At 47.4% G+C, this 22,937-nt stretch overlaps 4 non-coding genes and 1 pseudogene across 4 annotated transcripts; all 5 read left to right on the top strand.

Annotated features, from left to right (window-relative positions):
- Nucleotides 1–2,577: 2,577 nt before the first annotated feature.
- Nucleotides 2,578–2,649, top strand: TRNAE-UUC (transfer RNA glutamic acid (anticodon UUC)). The gene has a single exon. It is a non-coding gene; the product is annotated as a tRNA-Glu (tRNA).
- Nucleotides 2,650–4,862: 2,213 nt separating this feature from the next.
- Nucleotides 4,863–15,265, top strand: LOC129007459 (uncharacterized; annotated as a pseudogene).
- Nucleotides 5,426–5,499, top strand: TRNAK-CUU (transfer RNA lysine (anticodon CUU)). The gene has a single exon. It is a non-coding gene; the product is annotated as a tRNA-Lys (tRNA).
- A 69-nt stretch (nucleotides 15,266–15,334) lies between the features above and the next one.
- Nucleotides 15,335–15,408, top strand: TRNAN-GUU (transfer RNA asparagine (anticodon GUU)). Its single transcript has one exon. It is a non-coding gene; the product is annotated as a tRNA-Asn (tRNA).
- Nucleotides 15,409–21,693: 6,285 nt separating this feature from the next.
- Nucleotides 21,694–21,857, top strand: LOC129022562 (U1 spliceosomal RNA). The gene has a single exon (XR_008496469.1). It is a non-coding gene; the product is annotated as a U1 spliceosomal RNA (small nuclear RNA).
- Nucleotides 21,858–22,937: the final 1,080 nt, after the last annotated feature.

Genomic DNA, 22,937 nt, shown 5'->3' with positions numbered 1-22,937 from the left:
TCAGGATATGTTGTCACTTCATCCGTTTCTGATATGGTTTGGCCGTGCCCTCCCCCAAATCTCAACTTGAATTGTACCTCCCAGAATTCCCATGTGTTGAGGGAGGGACCTAGGAGGAGGTCATTGAATCATAGGGGTGGGTCTTTCCTGTGCTATTCTCCTGATAGTGAATAAGTCTCACTATCTGATGGGTTTATCAGGGGTTTCTGCTTTTGCTTCTTCCTCATTTTCTCTTGCTGCTGCCATGTAAGAAGTGCCTTTTACCTCCCGCCATGATTCTGAGGCCTCCCCAGTCATATGGAAATGTAAGTCCAATTAAACCTCTTTTTCGTCCCGAACTCTGTTATGTATTTGGCAGCAGTGTGAAAATGGACTAATACACTCTCATTTCTGAGTGGGACACGCTCTCACTCACATATGCTGGTTGCTGACTTGTGACTGAAGATTCCCTATTGTACCCTCTAGGGACAATACATCTCCAGTTGTCTGCGGGGAGGAAGAACATGCAAAAAATCCACAACACTCAGTACAGAGTCTGGATTTAGTCCCATTAGTCTGAATATGCCCTTATAAAAGGGACCCCAGGGAGCTCTCTCGCCCTCTTTCTACCCCCTGAGGGTACAATGAGAAGGTGGCAGTCTACAACCAGGACAAAAGGCCCTCACCATAACCCTACCATGTCGGCACCTTGATCTCGGACTTCCAACCTCCAGAACTGTGAGAAATCAATTTCTGTTGTGAATCAGCCACCCAGTTGATGGTACAGTGTTACAGAAGCCCAACTAAGACAGAGATGGAATCCTATGGAGAGTGTCTAATTTGCTAAGCTGGTCATGAGGCGGGATGTTGCCAGTTAGAAACAGGAAGAGCTGACATTTTGTGTATATGAAAGAAGACAGTGGACAGGCCCATTGTGTCGGCTTTGTCTGCCTTGGCAAACTGGAGAGGGAAACTCCATTCACCATCGCCAGCCACGGGAGGACCGGGAGGAACTCCAGAGGAGGTTAGGTCGACTTCATGGTAACTTTAGATCCTGAAACCTCCCAGGATTTTTCTTGTCTTCCCTTTGCTCTCTCTTCTGTCTACCCAACAGGACAGGACTCGCCGCCTTTCTTTCCTGGCAGAAAGGGGTCCGTTGTGGACAGGACCAAAGTGAGCAGCCGGTTTCCCCTACGTGTTCTTCCTGGCCTGGGCATCTCGGGAGCTCAGGCTGACCCGAGACCTAACTCCCGGCGACTGGGACCAGCAGGAACCTGGAGGAGCGCGCGCACCGGGGTGGAGGTTGGGCGCCGGGGGACGAGAACCGCAGTCAAACCCTCTTCTTCCCGGGGCACTGCGCACCTGCACCCGGGGATGCAGAAGGAAGTGGCCCATAAAGCTTCTCTGCAACCGAAAGAGGCCTGAAGCTCCAGGAGGGCCGAGAGGAGCCTCGTTGAGCGAACCCAGCCTCTGCCTGGCTGGCCCTGGTCAACAGGCTCGGAAGAGTCCGATTTGAAGGACAGAGCGGGAGAAAAGACCTAAAGGTTTCCAATCTCATGATGTGGAGATGTTAAAAGCCTCCAATCCTAAGGTCCGACTGTGCGGAGGAGCGAGGGTGTCTCAAGCTGTATCGACCCCCGAGCCTTCATCTGGAGAGTCCTCTCCACAAGCTCAGAGAGCAGGACAACGCGCATCAGTGGTTCTCAAAAGGGGGCAACTTCGCCCTTACACTCCTCTCCCATCCTTGCTGGGACACTAGGTCACGACTAGGGGAAGCGGGGAGAGAGAATGTTAACCCCCTGGCATCTATCTAGTCAGCGGAGGCGACGGATGCTGCTAAACACCTTACAATCCACCGGAGGGCCCCTCCCCTTCCCCGAAGTAGCCATTCCGCAGAGGTGGAGAGACTCGCGTGAAGCTCAATGCCCACGCACTTAGCCGACGGGAAATCACGAATTGATGACCAGTCGGCTCTTGGATCGGAGGAAAAAACTCCAGCGTCAGAGGGAACTCTGGAAGTTTTGCCCGGAGCAAACGGAAGGGTGGTGTTGCCATCGCCTAAGATGGGAAAATGGCAGGTGTCACAGGTTGCAGGGGAAGGTCGGAGACCAGCTGAGGGCCCCGGAGCCTTCCTGGAAAGAGTTTCCCATCCAGCCCGTCTCGGTTCCGCATCCGTCTGATTCCTTATGATGTTGAGGGTGCTGGCGTCTGGGTCCTTTCTGATGCAGCGGGTGCCCCCGTCTCACCGCGGGCGCCTCCCGTCTCCCGCCTCCTCCTGGCAACCTGGTGCGCGGCTCCGGACCTGGCGACCCACGACCGGCTGGTCACTTGCTGCCGCCTCGCAAAGGCGCATCTCTAGTTCAGTGGTGAGCTGCGGCCGGGTCGCTGCAACTCGCTCCAGGACTCGGGATTCGGTGTCCCTCACGGAGCCCTCGGTGTGTCGCCTGCAGGCTCTTTTTTTGAAGAAAGCAGGGAGGGAATGGCCTTGTGAGAGACTCCAGGAGCAAAGAGCGACCCTCAAAAGGCCCAAGTCCTTCCAGAGCTCAGGGAAAGTGTCGCTTCTGGCCGAAGAAAGGAGAGAAAGCTCCCTCCCGTGTGTCCCTGGTGGTCTAGTGGCTAGGATTCGGCGCTTTCACCGCCGGGACCCGGGTTCGATTCCCGGTCAGGGAGTTGTTTCGCACTGGCCGCCCTCCCGCAGGAATCTTCCCTCACTAGGCTGTCAGCCGGCCTGCTCCAAGGGCCAGAGGCAGAACAGTCTCCGCAGCGAGGGGCAAAGCCGGGCGAAGGAGGGCAAGTCCTGGTGGACCACCTCTCACCACACACCGCTCCTGTTTATCTCCGTGTCCCTCATCCGCGGAAGCGGCTTTAGAGAGCGACTGAGCGTCTCGCTCAGGTGTACACAGCCGTGCAGAGATGCCAGCCCCCGTGGAGCTGCACCCAATGAGCTCACCCTCTTTCCGTCGCCACTTCGGAGGCGCCTATCGGGCTGAGCTGCGAATAACTAAGAGAGAGGCCAAGCCAAGTCATGGCGTTTGTGCCAGCCCCGGACACGGGCACCGGCCAGTCAGCGGAGCCTCCTCACCTCCGTTGGCAGCTAACGCGCTCGTTAGGCCTTCGGAAGAGGCGACCGGAGGCGATGCCAGCGAATTTGCTAGGGGGTGAGCGGCGGGTGAGGTCCTCGAGGGCGGTCCCGTTTGCTGATTGAGCGGTAGAGGGAGGCGATGTTCGCTGACCCAACAAGGACAGCAGGTTGAGCAGGCACAGATGGAAAACTGCTGCCGTGCCCTAAGCAGAAGGCAGGTGTAAAAATCAGCACTAAGACGTCGAAGCGATGGTACCACAGTGAAATCCCACGATGTCTACACTCTACCGAGCACATGTGCACGCTCCCCCTTTTCCATTCAGTACTCCCAAGAGGGATTCAAAGAACCCCGAGTCCACTGTAAGCTCAGGGGACAGCGGGAGCCAGGGAGGTGAAGTGCACCGAGGCAGCGGGCAGAACCGCGGGGGTGAGAGGGCGCGGTGGCTGCGAGGCGGCAGCCGCTGCTGAGAGGCGGCCTGGGTTGTCTTGTGGGGTGACCGTCGGTGGAATCTTTGGTGGAGAGTGGTTTGGAAGAATGGCGAGGGGCGGCAGTGGGGAGGGTGGTGACCCTGAGCGACCGGCCAGGGCGAGGAGGCTGTGCTGTCCCTGCAGGCCATGTGCTCCTTTCCACTTACCTGGCAGGGGGAGACCGTGGTCACGAAGGGGGTTCTCCCAGAGTGAAGCTTCTTCATCACACTCTAGAGTTGCTGATCCCTGTGATTTCCTCAGTGTGGGAAACGGTGTTTGTGCTGGAAGAGGCTGCACTCTTTACCTGACATAAGGGGGTTCAAGACTGACATCTCCTCACGCCCACCCGAAAACGTTTACATGGCTGCCTTGTCTCTTTTTTTTTTTTCTGTCCTAAAGTCGCCTCATCTTCACATCCCCTCATTTTTTCTTCCACACTCGAGAGTGTCTCCCTCTCTCATTAAAAGCTCCACCTAATATTTGAAATATCTCAACCAGAAAGACTGCAATAAATACATTATTTCATTCGTGGAAGCTACAGGCCAGCTAGGTTGAGAGTTGCTTGATATTTTCTGCTAAACGGTGAGGCATAGAGCACTTGGAAGGTTTCTTTTTGGGACATTGTTTGTGTACTCTTGGGTTTCCTTCTTTTCCCCAGACAGTATGGCGCTGTGGGGCCAGGGGTAAACCCTGCTTTCCGGCTTTCTGGCTGCAGATAAAGGCCGCAACTGGTGCAGGAATGAAAAGCAAACCAAAAGACACGTGGGTTCGCCCCCCTTGGGTCCAAGATAGAGTCTGACTGTACCAGGATTCGGATTAGAACAGAGGTTGCTGCAGGCACAACGCAGACTACTAACCAGTGTAGAATCCCAAGGCGCCCCACACCTACTGCCCATCGTTTTGCTTCCCCACCCCTCTTTTATCTATTTATGTATATTTTTTGAGAGACAGAATTTCGCTTTGTCGCCCAGAATGGAGGGCAGTGGCACGATCTTGGCTCACTGCTACCTCCGCCTCTCAGGTTCAAGCGATTCTCCTGCCTCAGCCTCCTGAGTAGCCGAGACTACAAGTGTGGGCCACCAAGCCCGTAGAGACGGGCTCTCACCATGTTTGCCCGGCTGGCCTCGAACTCCTGAATTCAAGTGAGTGATCCACCCACCTCGGCCTCCCAAAGTGCTGGGATTACTGGCGTGAGCCACCGCGCCTGGTCCCCCGATTTGTTTTTTATTAATGTAAAGACATTATACGATTTTTACTTCATTCTTGGGCAGCTATAGATTCTTGTGATTTTCTCTCACATCTTCTCCCCATTTCCCCCTCTCCATTCTGATACATGTCCCATTTTCTCTGCATCCAGCCGGTGCCCTCTGCACGGGTATCCTGGGCTGTCCCATTGTGTCGTCCTGGTCTCCCCTGCTTCTCCCTCCTCCTTTTCACGTTTTTCCTTTTGACTCCCCTGCCTCTTTCCCGCTCCCGTCCCACCGACCCCGTCTACTGAAGCCCAGTTGAGTGAAGGGAGAGCAAGCGGAGCAGATGATTGCCTGAAGGCGGCGCAAAAAAACAGAAAGAGCTACCATGAGAGCCGTGGGGGAGTTCGGCTTCCCTTGCGCCCTACTTAGCTCAGGCTGGGGTCGCAGATCCAGGCATTTCCAGAGGCACTGGCTTCTGAAGCAGGCGAGGGTCAACGCAGGGTGAAGGACATTCGGCCGCCCTTCTGGCTTCAGAGTCACGCAATGCACGCGTTTCTAACGAGCAACAACACGATTAGTCGACTCAGCCTCTCCGGTTTTCCGAAGCTTTGTAGTCTGCACAGTTGTCCTGCAGAAAGCGAATGGCAACCCCTTGGATTTAGTGATTGCTTAATCTATATAGAGATGAAAGCAAGCAGTTGATGTTGTCTCTGTGGCGCAATTGGTTAGCGCATTCTGCTCTTAACCGGAAGGTTGGTGGTTCGAGCCCACCCAGGGACGTGATTTTAAATGTCGGTGGTTGTGGCCAGGCGCAGTGCCTCACGCCTATTAATCCTAACACTTTGATAGGCCGACGTAGGGGAAGCCTCCACTGAGCTCAGAAGTTCAAGACCAGTGAGAATCCCATCTCATTAAAAACAAAAATTGCAGGTTTATCTATCTCCTCAGACCTATCACTGTATTGAAAAGTGAAACACTGTTCCCTTGTGTCTTGTGCATCCCATGAGGACACAAAGCAGAAGGTCCCCCTCCAAGTCTCCTAGAAAATAAGATCTCTGCATAACAAACTAGGTTGTGAGTGTGGGAAACAAAGTATTTGAAGAAACAAACTTCAAAAATTCTGCCTTGCTTTCCACAAAAATTAACCCATCACGGTCTGTCTTCAAGGGGCATCATACCTCTTCACATAACTCCTCTCCCTGCCTTTATGCTATTGTCATGCATTTTACTTTACACCTGTTATAAACCTTACAATCCATCTCTATTACTTTTGTTTCAAGAGTCAGATGTGTTTTTGTTTGTTTTTGGTTTTTTTTTTTGTTGTTGGTGGTGGTAATTTTAAGACGAGTCTTATTCTATCAGACAGGCTGGAGTGCAGTGGCACAGTCTTGGCTCACTGCAACCTCTGCTTTCTGGGTTCGAGCGATTCTCTGACTCAGACCCCTGAGTAGCAGAGATTACAGGCTTGGGCCACCACATCTGACTAATTTTTGAATTTTTAGTGGAGAGGAAGGTTCACCATATTGGCCAGGCTGGTCTCGAACTCCTGACCTCAAGTGATCCGCCTGCCTCGGCCTCCCAAATTGCCGGAATTACAGGCGTGAGCCATCGTGCCCGGCTAAACAGTCAGATGTTAAAATTATATATTTGCCTATGTAGATGTCATTTCTAGTGTCTTTTCTTTTTCATCCAGATTTTCATCCGGTGTCAGTTTCCTTCTGCCTGGAGGACTCCTTTAACTTGTCTATTAGGTGTCTTAAACTTGCACTATCATTCACTGATGCTCTGTTCATTTCAAAAAAAGAATTGTTGGCCAGGTGCGGTGGCTCACGCCTGTAATCCCAGCACTTTGGGAGGCTGAGGCAGGCGGATCAGGAGGTCAGGAGATCAAGACCATCCTGTCTAACACGGTGAAACACCGTCTCCACTAAAAATAGAAAAAAAAAAAATTTGCTGGGCATGGTTGTGGGTGCCTGTAGTCCCAGCAACTCAGGACACTAAGGCAGGGGAATCGTGTGAACCCAGGAGGGCGGAGCTTGCAGTGAGTTGAGATCATGCCAATGCACTCCAGCCTGGGCAACAGAGGAAGACTCCATCTCAAAAAAAAAAAAAAAAAAACTGATCACAAATAATTGTATATTTCTCACTGCATCTTGTGGTCAGAAAAGTTTGAGAAACTGCTCTACACAGGCAAATTACAGGTTCAATCTCTCCATCTACCTCTTTATCTCTTCTCTATTTTCCATGCTATGCAGACAAGACCATGGAGAGAGGAAGGCAAATTCCATCAATGGGTGGTGTTAAGCCTTTTCTATGAGGTAGCTGCACATTTGGGGCACTTCAATACTGGTTACTTCAGATTCTAGTATAGATTGTCCTTTTCATTTCTAGCCACATGGTAAAATTACTTGGGAGCTTTTTACGACTACTAGTGGCTTCCACCCACCTGGAAGCATTTCAATCAGAATCTCTATGTGTAGAGTCCAGGCACTTGTGTTAGTTAAAACCTCACCAGGCTTTATAATATGACAGAGTGGTTTGAAGCTACTGAGTAGACCTACCCTATTTCCTACCTTCCTCTTTGTTTCTCTTTCATCACAGGCTTCTTTCCCACGAGAAAGTAAAGATTTTAGTCTCTGTTTTCAGAGTCTCAAGTAAATCACTCTCTTTCTCAACTGGACTTCCAAGGCAAAGATTTCTTTCTATTTATCTGTCTGCATTTTTACAAAGTTGGTCTCTGGTTTCCCTTTTCCTAAAGCTAATTCACCACAAAGGTGCCCCTCAGGTCAAGGAGCTGGGCTTTCATGCACCTGCACCTGTCAATCATGGGTCAATATTTTGCAGGCAGGGTTGCTGGGTGCTGTGGAATTGACATAAACTCCCAGGTTTTGCCAGCTCTGAGCCTCAGGCAAGCTTGTGACTAAGTTACTCCAGTAGTCTGAGGATAGTCCTTACTCAGAAGGGTCTTCAGAAGCAAAAGCAAACATAGGCATGAGAGGGTAAAAAAAAAAATCTCATGTCATCTTGGCTTATACCTAAAAGAACTTGTGCAAGAATGGATATTAAGGTGGGTATTGTACATAGCAGAACTTAGTAAATACCAAGTCTGGGGTTTAAGGCATAGGCTGAGGAGATTTTGCAGATTTGTAAACATTTTTGCCAACTTGAACACACTTTTGTTTGGGTTTGGTTTTTCTCCTCAGTGGTAAGAGCTATGCACAATAGGGTAGCTAAGATATTATAATTTGAATCAATACATTTGTATTTTGCCAAGGACCAAGATGAACTATGATGATTTCAATTTTTTAGTACTTTATTTTCATCAGTTTGAAAATTAGGACTTTTGCTCCTTTTTTGGCTCATGGCACCTTTCTGGTTTTCACATTTTCTCAAAGGCCAGTAACTTAGAATCTAAATTATGATTGCTTATTCTTTCAGTACTCTAGGGGAAAGTTGATTTAATCTTGACAAATTGTATTCAATTAAAATATTTGTTCTCTTAAATCTTTTCTTTCTTTCTTTCTTTTTTCTTTCTTTTTTTCTTTTTTTTTTTTTGAGATGGAGTTTTTCTCTGTCACCCAGGCCAGTGTGCAGTGGCACAATCTTGGCTCACTGCAACCTCCACCTCCTGGGTTCAAATGACTCTCCTGCTTCAGCCTCCCGAGTAGCTGGGCCTATAGGCACATGCCATCATGCCTGGCTAATTTTTGTATTTTTAGTAGAGATGGGGTTTCCCCATGGTGTTCTCTTAAATCTTTTCACCTTTTACATTTGTGCTTCTTTTCTCCAATTTGCGATAGTGGAGTGTGGCTTGCAGCTAAATAGTATATTTCTCAGAGCTACTTATTCCTGGAGCCTAGCAGTCTGCGGGCCTGGAGGGGGAGCATCTAGAAAGCAGCCCTCTCTAAGTTGAGAATAACTATGAGAATTGTGGGTTATAAGGCTTTGAGCACCTCGGGCCTCCCCGTCCTCTTTTGTTTCTACTGTGCGGTGTGACAAGAGAAGGAACTCATCTGAGAGTGACTTCATATTGTGGCCTTTCACTGCTTAGCTCTGGAATTTTGATTCAGGCAAGCCAGGGGGAGTCTCTGGTATTCTTCTCTGAGAAGAAGAATTCATTATACAGCTGGACGATGGAATGTATGATCTGCCTGTAGAAGTTAGAGGTGCATCCTGATCCAGGAAATAATTACAATTTAGGCAAGTTATATATGCTTGCTTAAGAGAATGCTTTCTGCACAATTCATGTTCTTCCTTTCTATCTTAGCCTAGGGGAAAACCGTGGGGACTCAGGGCTGGAACTTTACTGTGATGGGGCAGAAGCTTAATTTTCACATGATTCTCAACAAATGGCAGCACATCACATGTATTATCATGTCCAATGGCTGCAATGTGAAGGAGGTTTTTCCGAAATAGTTTCTGCTTTGATAAAATATTAACTAGATGGATTCAAAGTCAAATTTGAAGAAAGCTGAGCAGGCAGAAGAAACAATCAGTGAACCTGAAGATAAGGCAATGGAAATCATCCAGTCTGAGGAACAGAAATAAAAAAAGATTGAAGAAAAGTGAACAGAGCCTAAGTGAAAAGCAAGTGGACCAACATATGCATTGTGGAATTTCTTTGTTTTTGTTGTTGTTTTGGGGAGATGGGAGGGGGGATGGAGTTTCATTTTTGCTGCCCAGACTGGAATGCAGTGGCGCGATCACAACTCACCACAATCTCTGCCTCCTGGTTTGAAGCAATTCTCCCACCTCAGCTTCCCGAGTAGCTGGGATTACAGGCATGCACCACCATGCCTGGCTAATTTTGTATTTTTAGTAGAGATGGGGTTTCTCCATGTTGTTCATGCTGTTCTCAAACTCCTGACCTCAGGTGATCCTCCCACCTCAGCCTCCCAAAATGCTGGGATTAGAGGCATGAGTTACCCCTCCCAGCCTCGCATTGTGGAATTTCTAAAGAAGAGGGAGAGAAGGGCAAAAGAGAATATTTGAAGAAATAATGGCTGAAAACTTCCCAAATTTGATGAAAGACAAGAATACAAACACAGTAGCCTAACAAACTCCAAGTAAGATACACTTAAAGAGACCTACACCAAAACACATTATAATCAAACTTTCAAAAGTCAAAGACAGAGAATCTTTAAATTGGTAAGAGAAAAGCAACTGGTCACATGCAAGAAATCTTTAATAAGATTATCAACAGATTTCTCATCAGAAACTTTGCAAGCTGGAAGGACAGGAAATCAAAAGCTGCCAACAACCAGGAGGGGTGGCTCATATCTATAATCCCAGCACTTTGGATGGCTGACGCAGGCGGGTCACTTGAGGTCAGGAGCTCAAGATCAGCCTGGCCAACATGGCAAAACACTGTCTCTATTAAAAATACAAAAATTAGCCAGGCGTGGTGGTGGGTGACTGTAATCCCAGCTACTTGAGAGACTGAGGTGGGAGAATCACTTGAACCTGGGAGGCAGAGGTTGCAGTAAGCCAAGATCTCACCACTGCACTCCAGCCTGGGTGATAGAGTGAGACTCCATCTTCATAAACAAACAAAAGCTGCCCGTGAAAGGGAAAAGGATCAATAAATGGATATTACAAAAAGTCCAAAGTCACAGAAATATCAAGCCAAAATAAACTGGGTTCCTGACTGGAAATGGAACCCAGGCTATGGCAGCAAACCACAGAAGTTCAGTACCGAACTGCAAGGTGGAGCAGACTTTACTGTGAATCCTGGAAGGGATCCAGAGCAGGCAGTTTGAGCTTATGAAGAATTTTAACTTTGTTTTGGGTCAAATTTTGCTCTTTAATTTAGTCAAGAGAATTTTTTTCCCTACACAACACACATAATATTGTCAAGAGAATTTTTAAGGGTAGCCATGACCCTACTATGTGTGTTTGTTTTAATTTGATCTTCCTATCAACTGTTAAAATAAGAGATCTCTAAAATGTTTTTTTTTAATTCAGGTGTCTAATTTAAGGGATCCATCTTCAGGCAATTGTCAATCAGAATTTCCAATGGTGTAATTATTGCAATAGCAATTCAACCAAATAGCCCCTTTGTGGAAAGCCCAGGATGTCATTTTCCAGGTTAACTTCCTGGGAAGGGCATAGAAGAGGCAATCCCAAAGATTCCCCTGCAAGAAAAAAGTTCAATGCAAGGACTAGACCACAGATGGGTAAGGATGATGTTTGCCTCCAGTAACCCACAAATTTGTGGGGGCTTCCCGTCACAGACCTGTGAATCTATAATACCATGTAGGCCATCTTGGGATTGAGCTTTCCTAGAACCAACCAGGCAACAAGAGTTGAGATGACAAAAGCCTCAAAGGGATGGGACTTCTTAAGACAAACCCCAAGATCTTGACACGGTCAGAACAAAAAGGGTGCTGGGGTTCCCAGCCATTTTCAGACAGGCCTCCTAGTATGACCTGAAAATTACCGCCTCTTTCCAGATAGTGGAAACCAAAAGAAAGTGCTCCCACTTGGTCACAAGTCAAGCTCTCAAGGACATAAAATAAGATGAGAAGGAACCTTAGCCGGTACCCACTTTTATGACAGAATAACACATAGAGACAAAGACAAAGGAAGAGACAATTTCTGGGAAGAAAGGGATTAAACAATAGGAATTGGTACACAAAATACCAAAAAGCACACCAGAGTCACTACACCCAAGACTAGTCACACAAATCCTTTTCTCCAATTAATCAAGATTTTGGAGAGAGAAAAGAAAGAAACAGTGATTTTTACTGTCCACTTGATGAGATTCCACACAGAGAAGGAGGCCGGGAGCCTGACTGGTAAAAAAATTCTTACCCTTATGACAGCTGATCAGATTCTGGGTTCTTCACTACAGCTTCCAGAAGAGCAGAGCTTTCCTATCCTGCTTACAGCTCCAAAACTGTAGGGGCCATTGGAAACCCTCCCTCTCAACCCTCTGAAATTTCACTCAAAAATCAAGTCAGAAAAGGCAAATTAATTGGAGAAAAGGCATGAAATGTACCAACATGTGCATGGGGAGAGTCACAGAGTGATTACCCTCCCCTACCCACAATGGGATGCAGAAGCTTATATACCATCTCGAGGTAACAGAATGAATGAGGGCTCAAAGCATGGCCAAAACCAGGTGCAATCAGAGTCAGAGGTATATCCAATTATTGTGGGCAAGATGATTGATGGGAGGGAGAGAAAATGAGGCTCGGCTAGCAAAGGTGGTCTTAATATATAAATGAAACCTTACAGGTAGGATCTCTCAGAGAGAATAAACCCTAAATGTTTCTTTCAGACCTTTACAGGTGTCAGACTCTCCGTTAATCTTTCCTAGATCTGGGCAAGGAAAGACATGGCTGTATCAATGCAGATTCCCTACAGATGCAAATCTCCTCAACAAAAGACAACTTTGCAAGGCTACCTCTGCAGCTGGCTTTCTGAACAGACATCTCAAAATATGTCCAAGAAGTGTATTTTGGGGTAAAATATTTTTAATTCCTTCACATCTACAGCCTGATGCACCTGCCGTTTCAATGCACCATTGTTGGTGGCAACTCCATTCTTCCCTACACTCAAGCCAAAAAACCAGGTTCTCCTTGAGGCTAGTCTTTTTCTCACAGCACACATCCAATTTGTCAGAAAACTTATGTCTCCTGTTTGGTTAATTACAGATTTTGATCTGCCAAATCTTTCTCTTTCTTGGTGTCTGAATTTTGGCAATGGAGTCTCCTGATACAGGCAGGATCGATTCTACTGACGATTCTCAAAACCGTCAGACATTTAAGAGCCTTAATCTCGGGGTCAGGGTTTGGGCCACCCTTGAACCTTTTCTTTGAGCCTACCCGTCAAAATCGGCCTGGCCAGGCCTGTCTTCAAGGCCCATGGACAGGGTCAGGTCATCCTGACGCTTCTTGAAGCTTCTCCCGCCAGGTCGGCAGCCACCCTCCCCTTCCCTCTGACCTGCAGAGAAGCTTCAGGGGGCATTTATTCAATTTGCTAGGAACCCACGGGCGCAGGTTCACGTGACTCTCTGGTTCCCACCGCACCCACAGCCCTCCTTGGTCCTCTCGCTGTCTGAAGCGGGTAGTAATGTTCCGGGTGAGTTTGGGTTCTGAAGACACCTAGTGAAGGACGGACCGGTAGGGAAGGGCACTGGCCCCTTAGGTCCTTCGCAGCCAGGGATCCGAAAAAGTTCTTGAAGAAATAGAAAGGGAGAGTTGGAAGTAGATCAAAGGGAAAGAAAATCCTAGATTTCCTATCCGAATGCACCATGAAGAGAAAGTCCGCCTCCTCTGGGACGCGTCCTCACATCGCTGGTGAACAGAGTTCCATTCTCCATTGGAGACCAAATCAGTTGACTTTGGCTTGACTCCTAGTGAAGAAGCCCCGCTTTGTCCTCCCCCGTTTAGCTCTTGATCCTGAAGCACTTGATTTTCTCTCCCGGGCTTTCGATGGATTTCAGGGATGCAACTGAGAAATTTGATTTTAATGCACTTAATTGAAGTCAGAATCTTTTAAAGTATTTTTGCAAAGAAAAACGTTTCCTTTTGCAATGAAGACATTCAGATGTGAGGAAAGTCACTAGGCTCTCACAAACACAAATTCCACGTCAGCAGGTAGGTTTGACCCCTCAGGTTGGGCACATTTTCACTGCACTGTTGGAACTTAAGATGAATCTAGGACATTCATGATTAATATTTTTAGGTTTTTAGTACAATTTAATATTTTAAATTTCAATACGCATTCTGAACATTGTATAACCAGCACAAGAAACCGGCTTTACGCCATATTTACAAACATAGGAAAGAAACATGATGTTTTAAAAGAAAATGCTTCCTAAATGGCAATATTTTTAAAGTACCCAGAGAAAAAAAGTTAACCTAGAATTCTATGCAAAAATAAAATTTCAAAACTGTGAGTGAAATAAGGACATTGAAAAACATACAAAAGCTAAAAGAATTCACCAACCCACACTACAAGAAATCTTAAGAGTCCTCCAGGCAGAAGCAAAAAGATACCAGATAAAAATGTGGACCTACACAGAGAAACGAATATTGGAGATGGCATTTAGAAAGCACGTACTACATGTTTTCTTATAATTTAAATCTTTCAAAAAATATTTGACGTAATAAATAAAAGTAAGAATGAATCACTTTTTAAAGCTTACAGTGCATAAAGTAAAAATACATAACACTAGGATAAAGGCCAGAAAGGGAGGCATAATGATACTAGAAAGCAGACTATGATAAATTAAAGATGTATCCCAGAAACCCTAAAGCAGCCTCTGAAATAAGAAAAGGGTTATAGCTAATAAAGCAACAAAGGAAAGAAAACGGAATGAAATAAAAGCTATGGAAACACTATGCTGGAACAACAACCCTCCAGGCCTCCACCCTATAGAAATACACCAGTGGCCAATGAGAGTGTACAAGAATGATGACTGCAGCATTATTTGTAATCATAAAATAATAAAACCAACGTAATTTTAAAGATATATGAAAAGGGTTTTCTTTATTTAACAGACAAGACAATTGAACAAACAAACAATGGAGGCAAGTCCTTTGCCTCAAGGAACACAGAGGGTCATGATGATGCTACTCCTGCAAGGATTTCAGGGTTCCCAGAAGCCTAGTTTTCTGTCTGGTTCTTCTGGAAGATGTTATTCTTGGGGAGCAATAGGTCCTCGAGTTTGGGACTCTTTCAGGTTCTCTCTCCATTTCCCCATTCTGCTACAATAAACAAACAAACAAAAACAATTCTCACTTCCAGAAGATCCCGCCTGTGCCTCTGCATGCGCATTTCAGGAGGTCTGGATGTCTGGTCCACCGCTCCCCGTCTTCTTTCCCAGCTTTTGCTTTTCCCTTTACCTGCTCTCGCCCTACAGCCCCACGGCGGGACAACCACCCAGCTGGGCCCCCGCGGCTCCACCGCGCAGAAGGTGCGACGGAGGCCCTGCCAGTTGCCCGCCCTGCGGGGTGCTGAGAAATCAACGCTTTGTAAAAGGAACTTCCCCATGGAAGAAAATCTGTTGATTTCCGCTCTCAGGGCTCTTCAAAGGACTAAAAGCTAAAGGCGACGATGAATTCATTCGACAAGTCCTAGTCGTGAGCCCTGGTGAGTACCAGACCCTGCTCCCCCCAGGGGACCCACGAGCGACCCTCACCACCATCCCTGCCCTGGTGGAGCCCCTGTGAGGAACACAAGATCTGAAGATGGCAGCGGAAGCTCCTCAGCGGCCCCCACAGCGACTGGGCAGGGTGGGCACAGGCTCCTTCAATGGGTGAAGGCGGCGCAAAGAACCGGAAGAACCATCCCCGGAGCCCGCAGGGCGTTCAGCTTCCCTTGGGCCCCCAGGCGGCTCGGGCTGGGTCGCCCACCGGGGAGTTTCTGGAAGCTTCTGAAGCAGGGGAGGGGCAGGGCGGGCGAAGGCAATTCGGCTGTTCTTCTGGCTCCAGAATCTCCTAACGCGCAGGTGTCCAACGTGACCGGCGCGACTCACCGCTCTAATCTCTCTGGTTTTCCAAGGCCTTGCTCAGTGGTCCTGCCGGGCGGGCCCTGAGAATAGACGGAACGGAGGAAGTTCAGTGAGTGCGCCCTTCCTATATGCCCAGTAGAGTCGGAAGCGCTTGTCTCTGTGGCGCAATCGGTTAGCGCATTCGGCTGTTAACCGAAAGGTTAGTGGTTCGAGCCCACCCAGGGACGCCTATTGGAACTTTTGAAGCATTCACGCATTGTCAATCACCAGATAAATGGGGAAGATTTTATCTTCCCGAAGTCCCAAGCCACTAATTTATGACTGATCCATGTCAAGGGCCCCCACCTTCCCAACCAGATTCTTAACTGGGTATCTCCTGAAATGCTGGGTTTACACCTGTGTAACTAAGGAATCCTGAAACAGAGACCTAGGAACCCACTTCTGGTGTGATAAAATTCTAATTCAGTCCCTTATACGCCTAAACGAGTAATTTACATACCTCCATTTTTTCATATTTTAGTAGTGGGAGTCCACTATTACCTCCAGGATGAGCCTGGGTTTCCTCATTGCTCTATCAATAATGTGACCAGTGGAATCATTCATCCCAATAGTGATCTTCTCCATCATTTTTGAAAACAGTATTTTTCCTCAGTTTATGCATGATTTATTTAACCCTTTTCAAAATGTTTTTGTTAGCCAGGTGTGGTGGCATGCACCTATAATCCCAGCTACTTGGGAGGCTGAGGCAGGGGAATCGTATGAACTTGGGAGGTGGAGGCTGCAATGAGCTGAGATGGCACCACTACACTCCAGCCTGGGCGTTACAGTGAGACTCCATCTCAAAAAAAAAAAAAAAAAAGTTTTTGAGATGATGTTAGTTTCATGGTTTTAGGATTACAAAGAAGGCTGTAGTCACCATTCTTGTACAGATATCTCTGGTCATTGTGGAAATGATTACACTGCAGACATTTCTATAGTGTAGAAAGCTGGATGCGCCATTGCTACATTATATTGCTTACATAATGCTTCTAACTTGAGTCCATTCTGCAAATGTATCTTTCACGGGAGCAGTACCAAATAATATTCCAATATGAATGTTTATAAGAGGAAAATGTGCAGGTGTGCAGTTGAGCTGCGTGCCTCTCCATGGGGCCCATGTGCATAAAATGGTGGCATTAGTAATCATCTGAGAATGGAGTCTGTGGCCCTCTGATGTCAAAAGCTGAGGCAGAGGACATGAAAACCCTTGCTGTACGTCCTCTGTAGTCTGGCCAGAATTATTCCTAGGTCGGTGGTCTCTTATCAGGAGGGAATGCTGCTTGCTTGTTTTGTCAAAACCACAAAGGGAGGGAAAGCATCAGGCTGTTGGTTGATAACAGTAGTGAAGCAAATCTTTCCAAAGGCTTGGTTTGTTAACCCTTAGGAAAAACAATCCTAATTCTTACAAGATGGTGCCATGCATTTCCAGGCTCTTGGTGTCCCAAAGAACTCTACATGACACACAAAGCAGCAAAGCAAAGCAAAAATTTATTAAGCACAGTAACACTCTCGGAGTGTGGAGAGTGGGCTGACCTCTGGGATGTGAGATCAGTATTAGTTTGGTGTACTTTGGGTCTTTGTATGTGTGGCTTTTTTTCTTCCCTTCACAAGGATGTCTAATCATTAGCCAGTGTTTGCCTTTTGATTGATAGGTGGGTTGTTTAGTTACTTTGGCCCTTGTGTGCTTGCACATTGCCTCCATCCCATAATTTTAAGTACATGCATGATATGCAGTCCATATGCATGAGTTTTAATGAGCTGATTATGATATGGAGTCATGTTAAGGATGCTTTTTTTCTCTAATGCACATGCGTATCTCTGAGGAGCTGCCCCTTTACTGGTTTGGATCTCGCCGGCCATGGGGTCCTTGCTTGCTTTTCCTTTTTTTTTTTTTTTGAGACAGAGTCTCATTATGTTGCCCAGGCTGGAGTGCAGTGGTGCAATCTCGGGTCACTGCAACCACCGCCTCCTGGGTTCAAGTGATGCTCCTGTCTCAGCCTCTCAATTAGCTGGGAGTACAGGAGTGCACCACCATGCCCAGCTAATTTTTTGTATTTTTAGTAGAGAAGGGATTTCACCATGTTGGCCAGGCTGGTCTCAAACTCCTGACCTCAAGTTATCTGCCTGCCTTGGCCTCCCAAAGTGCTGGGATTACAGGCATGAGCCACCGTGCCCAGCCTTGCTTGCTTTTTTAAATCTTACCTTTTGTTTTGGCTGCTCAACTTCTGCCTTTTATCTTGCTTCTTGCTCTCCCACACCATCACCTTGCTTTTCTTTCTGCTTTCACTCACTCTGCCTTTTATCCAACTTCCAATTCCCTCTGCTGTTCTCCTGCCTCATAATGGCAGTTAGTGAGAGGAGGTTTTAAGGTGGCATGTCTAACCTCCTAGCCTGCCACATCCAGAAACCACTTTCGAGGTTTCTCTGCAGTCCTGTCAGCCAAGAGGGAGTCCATTCAGTTGGTTGTAGGGCCTAGGGCTTATTTTTATTTCTCAATCCTGACAAGATAAGGCCGGATTAATGCAGATTCTTTGCAGGTGTAAATTTCCCCTCCAAAAGACAGTTTTGCAGAGTTACTTCTGTTTGCTGGCTCTCTGACAGCATCTTAAAATATGCCAAAGAAGTATATTCTGGGGTAAAATATTTTGATTTTCTTCATCTATCCAGAGCTTCACCATGCTGACAGCCTCCAATCCAAGCATACCTGAAGCTTTTCTTTGTTAGTTTGTTTGTTTGTTTGAGACACAGTCTCGCTCTGTCACCCAGGCTGGAGTGCAGTGGCGTGATCTCGACTCACTGCAAGCTTCGCCTCCCAGGTTCATGCCATTCTCCTGCCTCAGCCTCTGGAGTAGCTGGGACGATAGGTGACTGCCACCATGCCTGGCTAATTGTTTGCAAATTTTTTAGAAGAGATGGGGTTTCACCATCTTAGTCAGGATGGTCTTGATCTCCTGACCTTGTGACCACCCACCTGGGCCTCCCAAAGTGCTGAGATTACATGCATGAGCTACCGTGCCCAGCCCCTGAAGCCTTTCTTTTTAAAAAGCTTTCCCACCCTTATGACTGCCTTCAAGTCTCTGCCAAAACGCAAATAACAGTGACTGACTCCCTGCTATAGCAAGCTCAGAATAAAGAGCCTTTGCTTTTTTTCATTTGGGTGGTCTTTGTTTATTTGCAGAAGCTTCAATGTAGAGTTGACAAGGACTCCAATCTTTGACCAAACCTTAGTAGTTTCCTCTGAGCCCTTTTCTCTGTTACTTCTTCGCCTGCCAAGTCCAATTTTAGGAAACAATACTGTTGAGTCTAGTTTATCAAGAGTCTTCGCAACCACCTTTCATAGCTAATCAAGTTCCTCTTAGTAATTTTCCATCCACTGACTTTCTTATCTTGCCAATTGGCTATAATCTTCAACTCCTCCTGCTGTATTTGAGGTTGAGCCCAGTTCTCTGCTGGTCTCTCTTGCCTACTGTAGTACATACAATAAAATCTGTCTCATGTTTTTAACAAGTGTCCAGTGTAGACCCTCAGAAACTACCTTTACAAAATTATGACAATAAGAGAAAGCTGACATGGCTGACTCCATCTCGGTTCCAGCCTCACAGGCTAGCTGTCTTTGCTCATTCCTATGCAATTTCTCCCAAGCTATTTTTGGGAAAAATCGAGTTTATAGTTTAAATCAGGGGTCCCCAACCTTCAGGGCCACAAGACAGGTACTAGTCCATGGCCTGTCAGGAACCCAGCCGAACAGCAGGAGGTGAGCTGCAGGCTTTCAAGCATTGCCACCTGAGCTCCGCCTCTTGTCAGAACAGCATGAGCATTAGATGCTCATCAGAGCTCGGGCCCTATTGGGAACTGCTCATGTGAGTGATCCAGATTGTGCACTCCTTATGAGACTGTAACTAATGCCTGATGACCTGAGGTGGAACAGTTTCATCTGGAAACCATCCACCACCCCCTTCCATGGAAAAAGTATCTTCCACGAAACCAGTCCCTGGTGACAAAAAGGTTGGGGACAGCCAAAAAGGCTGGTTTCAATGATAACCTTCCCCAAAACTAAATTACCCCTGTAAAACTAATGAAAGATCGCCAAGTTAGGACGATGAAAGGGGCCTGATTCCTGATAAGATGTATGCTTCGTTAAATAATTACCAGCCGTTATTCCAGAAGTCACAAGATTCACAGCTTCCCCAATTACTGCTGTGAAGAACATCACTATTGTAGAAGCTAAGATTGGCCTCTTGAGATGTCTTTTCAGGCTTTTGCATTTCTGACCATTGGATGGCACCATCTGGCCCGAAAATCAACCAGTCCCTTTGCCCTCACCCAGCAGCTGACTCCATGCAGGAGGGCCATTTTCCATGCCCCTGTGATTTCATCCCGAACAATCAGCACAGCGCAAGCCCTAGCCCCCTCCCCAACAAACTATCTTTGAAAAACCCCTTACCTCCAAGCCTTCAGTGAGATTGGTTTGAGTAATAACATGTCGTGGCTGGCCTGTGTCAATGAAACTGTTTCCTGCAGTGCCATGGTCTCCTTGAATTGATTTTGTGTGTACATTGGGCAGGAAGAACCCATCAGGCAGTTACATCTGCAGGACGGTGCCAGTTCTTTCCACAAAGGCTGGTCAGATACCCAGAAAGTATTTCTCCACTACCACCTGGACAATGTGTCTCCCTGTCAATCTCCAGGGAATGGGGCCTGGATCAAGTATTTAGTATCCAGCAGTTACTACCCTGTCACCTAATCCCTCATTTTCAATATTTTGCCAAGCTTCCAGTGGCCTAACTGGCCACCACACCACAGAATCTTTACTTTATGGTCTCCAAGGAGAACTCTCCACTCGATGTTTTGTGATTTGAACAATGGAATAGAACGTGATACTGGTTGGCTGGGGGAGGTCCCCAGACATTGGTGGGATCTCGACCCCAGCCATGGCGTCCAGGCTCTTGACACCATCTCGAGAACAAAGTCAAAGATGAGTCAGCAAATAGTGAAAGAAGAGATTTATTGCAAAGCAAAAAGTACACACTCAAGAAAGGGGAGTTCGGGCATACTCGAGAGAGAACAATGGGTTCTGGGGTTTCATCTTGATGGGTTTCTTTAACCAAGGAGTGGAATATTCATGAAAATTCCTGGGTAAAGGTGGAGATTTCTCGGAACCGCGGTGCCATCCATTTTTACATCAAATATTGGTCTCAGAACTGTCATGGGACCGGTGGGTGTGTGATTTAGTATGTTAATGAGCATATAATGAGGGCCTAAGTAAAACCTCCATCAAATCCAGCACCACAGTGGGTCCACTCAGTCTTAGCCAGCTTGGTCCACACCCTGGTTTTTCAGCGTCTTAACAGCCCATAGCCTCAAGTCATGTAAATCTGCTGCCTAGAATTAGTTATCCTGTGACCACCCGGTAGTATTCCTGTCTCAAATCTACTTGTAAATATTCAAATGGTCATTGACTTGGGCATTCCAACTTTGCTTACTTCACAGTGTTTCCTGCGTAATATATAAGAAAAGATGATCCAGACATTTGTTAAACTTCTCAAATAAGATGTGTCCCAGGTATTTGTGTCAAATTTGGGTGATTTTGGTTTTGTCTTTGCAGAATATAAAAAACTAACATGAGGTAAGCACTAAGGTGTGGAGATGGCTGTGCAAGAGATGACAAAGTCCAACACCATGCTTGAGAGTGTCCAATCATCTCTTCTGGGGCAGCATATTTTTCTACAATACTGAATTTGGAAAAAAAAAAAACCAACAACATCAAAAAAAGAAAAACAAACCTACAAGATTCATGAAACTAGACAACTGTCTTTATAACATTACCAGTGATAAAACCAGTAAGGAAGGCTGGTTTGCAGTCATCTGAGCAGCCTCTTTACTTTCATAAATATGGTTTCTCTCTGATATTAAACGGCTTCCAATTGCAAGTGGAATGCTACATCACAAGGATAAGGACGCGAAGAGAACCGGTTTCTTCTGTAATCTGAAACACTCTAGTTTGAGAATTAAAAGCCATTATTTGAAGAAGGGTGCCCCCCAGCTCCATCTGGCCTCCGAAAGGTTGCTTCTCAACACAGGCTAAAGACCAGCTTCTTTGGGAGAGAGCAGATGCAGGGGAGGGAGAGAAAAAGGGAGAGGCAGACGTCATTTCCCCTTGCCGGCTCTGGCAGCGGATTGGTCGGTTGAGTGGCAGAAAGGCAGACGGGGACTTGGCAAGGCACTGTCGGTGACATCACGGATAGGGCGACTTCTATGTAGATGAGGCAGCGCAGGGGCTGCTGCTTCGCCACTTGCTGCTTCGCCACGAAGGAGTTCCCGTGCCGTGGGAGCGGGTTTAGGACCGCCGATCAGAACTGAAAATCCCAGCTGTATGTGAGGGCTGGAAAGGGCTCGAGAGTGCGCAGGGAAGTGACCGTGTGTGTAAAGAGTGAGGCGTATGAGGCTGTGGCGGGGCAGAGGCAGAAGATCTCATACTTACCTGGCAGGGGAGATACCATGATCACGAAGGTGGTTTTCCCAGGGCGAGGCTTATCCATTGCACTCCGGATGTGCTGACCCCTGCGATTTCCCCAAATGTGGGAAACTCGACTGCATAATTTGTGGTAGTGGGGGACTGCGTTCGCGCTTTCCCCTGACTTTATATAGTCGGAAGAATAGGCTGTACGTTACGGTTGTTTTTTTTCCCTTGTTTCTTTCTTTATTTGCGTTTTAGCCTTAAGTGTTAATCCTACAGTGGGAAACTGGGAAATAGAAAGTAACATGTAGCCTATCCGCGGTGGGAGAAAAAGCGAGCATCAGCCTTATTGGCGTTGTAACACAATCTAACAAGGGTGAAGTCCGCTCAGCTCTTCCCTTTCTATCCCGGCTGCTTTTTGCGGGGATTGGTCCGTGTTCCCCAGACTCTTGGTTTCTCACGCTGTGTGAAAATCTTCGTGTTTTTTCCTACCCCCCAGTCACCTCTTACACAGCCTCTGCTTCCAAGCGCAGCCCCCACAGGAGTTGGTAGGATTTCTGTGCTAGCGTAGAAACTACGCAGTCTGACGCTGTTCTCTGGGAACGCTGTTCTCTGGGAAGAAAGCAGGCCTTTGGGGCTCTCAATCCCCAGATTCTCCAGTACGAGAAGAGGTTCTCGGAGCTGTAGCAGCTGTTGGAGAGATCCGGAGAGCTGGAGCAGCAGCGGCTGAGGGTGGGTGCCAGGGTGGGGCAGGGGCAGGCCCTGTCCTCCACCTGCCCAGCCTGGTGCTTTAACCTCTCTCTCACCCAGGGCACAGAACACAGTCGAGACCTGGAGAGTGCCCTCATCTGGCTGGAGGAGGAGCAGCAGGGAGGGCCAGGGCTGGCAGGATGGCCCCCTGGGCGAGCGCCTACTGATCCCCTGTGCCCCATTCAGGAGTGCCAGCCTGGCCCAGGTGAATGCCATGCTCCGAGAACAGCTGGACCAGGCAGGTTTGGCCAACCAGGCTCTGAGTGAGGAGATACGAAAGGTGACCAGTGACTGGACACGCAGCCGCAAGGAGCTGGAGCAGTGGGAGGCGGCATGGAGGTGCGAGGAGGAGGTGGGCATGGGGGTGCAGGGAGGCCAGCTTGACTCAAAAGGAAGTGGCAGTGCAGAGGAGGGAGGACTCAGAAGCCTGGAGAGGGAGAGGGAGCACTGTCTAAGGGAGCATGTTAGCAGAAGTAAACAGATGTCATCACAATAGCTGGTCTTTATCAA

This window comes from Pongo pygmaeus, chromosome 1 (genome assembly GCF_028885625.2).
Source record: "Pongo pygmaeus isolate AG05252 chromosome 1, NHGRI_mPonPyg2-v2.0_pri, whole genome shotgun sequence".
NCBI lineage: Eukaryota > Metazoa > Chordata > Mammalia > Primates > Hominidae > Pongo > Pongo pygmaeus.
Note: the sequence above shows the minus strand (reverse complement) of the source record. Positions and strands in the feature narration are given on the sequence as shown.